Source organism: Corvus brachyrhynchos, unplaced genomic scaffold (assembly GCF_000691975.1).
Source record: "Corvus brachyrhynchos isolate BGI_N302 unplaced genomic scaffold, ASM69197v1 scaffold26, whole genome shotgun sequence".
Taxonomy (NCBI): domain Eukaryota; kingdom Metazoa; phylum Chordata; class Aves; order Passeriformes; family Corvidae; genus Corvus; species Corvus brachyrhynchos.
The window spans coordinates 13124151-13126211 of NW_008239324.1; the positions used below are offsets into that span (position 1 = coordinate 13124151).

General features: G+C 37.0%; 1 long non-coding RNA gene across 1 annotated transcript in view; it reads left to right on the forward strand.

Annotated features, from left to right (window-relative positions):
• The first annotated feature begins 216 nt into the window (after positions 1 to 216).
• The window catches only part of LOC108448326, a 6067-nt gene continuing 4222 nt past the window's right edge, over positions 217 to 2061 (forward strand). Inside the window, exons 1-2 of the long non-coding RNA XR_001864178.1 lie at positions 217 to 351; positions 1166 to 1278. This is a non-coding gene — a long non-coding RNA (uncharacterized LOC108448326). The remainder of the gene's footprint in view (positions 352 to 1165; positions 1279 to 2061) is intronic.

A 2061-nucleotide genomic window follows, 5' to 3' on the forward strand; every position in this document is an offset into this window, starting at 1 on the left:
AGGTTTTACAGCTAATGCTTAGACAAAAAGATTTTAATCTTCAGTCTACCAGAAGGAAGTCCAGGGAAATAAGCCTAATTTTGTCTTTGCCAAAAAAGAAACTCCAGCCACCAAATCCACCACCAGGACAAACTGAGTCTCAGTATTTAGAGTGATGGTTTGTTCAACTCTAAACCATTCTGATGGGTTTTGTTCTTGTGTCAGATGTTGTGGTACCACTAACAGGTATTTGGAGATGGGAGAGCAGCTGCCTTAGCACAGCTACCAGGAGCTGGCTGAAGGGGATCTTTCCTTTGGAAGGAAGTGGATATTTCCTTTGGAGGGTATTCAGCCACTGAAATACAAAGCCAGGTACCAATACGAGCATTAGTTCACATAAAATGCACTCTTTCATCTCAGTATAGTTGTTGCTCTGACAGTTTAAGCTTCTCAAATACCATATCTCTTTTTAATGAAGAAATTGCACACTCATGTACAGAAATCACGTATTTACAGCATAGAGCACCTATTGATACATTTTGGTCATGTTAACTGAATTTGGAAGTCTTCATAAAGTGAGAAATACAACGTTTCATTACACAATTACAGCTAATTATTTTAGAAATACAGTTTAAATGCGCGTTATCTTAAATTTATTGCTTATCTGACTGGAAAGATCTAAGCAAAACCTGAAAATCATAAACCCTTCCAGAACATTATATTTTATGCAGTCCAAAATGTGACACATGGGGTCTTTAATAATTCACTGCTTGTTAACATTAAACAACTGTTAACATGCTCAAATAATTAGTTATGCTTGCTTGACATGTTTGCATCTTTAATAATTGATGCATTTATCTTAATTACTAACAGTATTATGGTCGTAATATGCATCTTTTTTCTATCTTAAAATTTTAACAAAAACTGACTTTTTGCCAAAAATGATTATCCTCTAAGTTTTAATTACTCATTGTAATTAAATTGCAAGCTGCAGTATTTTATTAAAAATATCTTTCACAAAAAATATTTAATGGAAAAGAGGTGATTTGTTGTTTATGCATCACACTTAGTAAATATTTCATAAGTTTCATATTACCCTTTCAGAGCAGATATAAAAAACATAACATTCTTAATATAAGAGTCAATTTAAAAGCTGCTATAGTAGTCTTCATTTCTCCTCCCAAAGGTTTGCAGAAGTCAGTGAATAAAGGAAGACAAAAAAAACAAATGAAAAATGTGGTGGTGATTGCAAATTGGGTGCCCACCGTGACAGGAACCAAGGTTGAAGATGTTGTGCTGGTGAGTACATCACATGTTCTCCAGAGGAATTAGTCTGACTTGAAATAGAGATGAGCATTAAAAGTTTTTTTCATTCTTCGGTGTTCTTCTGATTCAACTTTCACTTGCAGGCTGCTAATAACAATAGTGGCAGTAGTTTGACTGTAATCATTTATTTATTGCAATGCTGATAGAGATAGGGGTGAGCTTTGTGTCAGCCAATTTGAAAAGACTGTGTTTTCAAGGCCTTCCCATTGCCAAGACAGGCTGGTTCAGATTAAGATGGCCGTTTCTGGTCCCTAAATGTTGTGGAGGCAATTACCACTCCCATGGAATGACAAAACTTGTTAATGACGTAAAAGAATTCAGTCACATCTGTGTTCTGGTGTGTGGTTGTGTTCCTTCCCAAATGACACATGAAGATGCTTGAGAAGGTGTCAGCATATTGGCAGGAAAAAGTCCATTTGTGAGACAAGAATGCTGCCCAAAGTTTTAGATTTACACCCCAAAAAGCTGTGTATTGCTGTTTCACAGGGCTACGTTTAGCAAGTGACTAATGAGTGCCCAGCTTGTCTCTGAGGTAGGTGGTTTCTGAGGAGCTAATACTTGAGCTGTGAGCCAAAGTCAGCCAAAACACTGCATTTTTAATGACAAAATGTGCCTGGGAATAGATCTAGTATAACATTTTTTTTAAGACGAGTCAGTAGACCTAAGGGGCAGAAACCTCCCGAGTCAGACAGTGTGGGCAGGGAGATTGTGGCCAGATCCAGAAGTGTCTCCTCCAAGCCATCAACTTAGATGTAT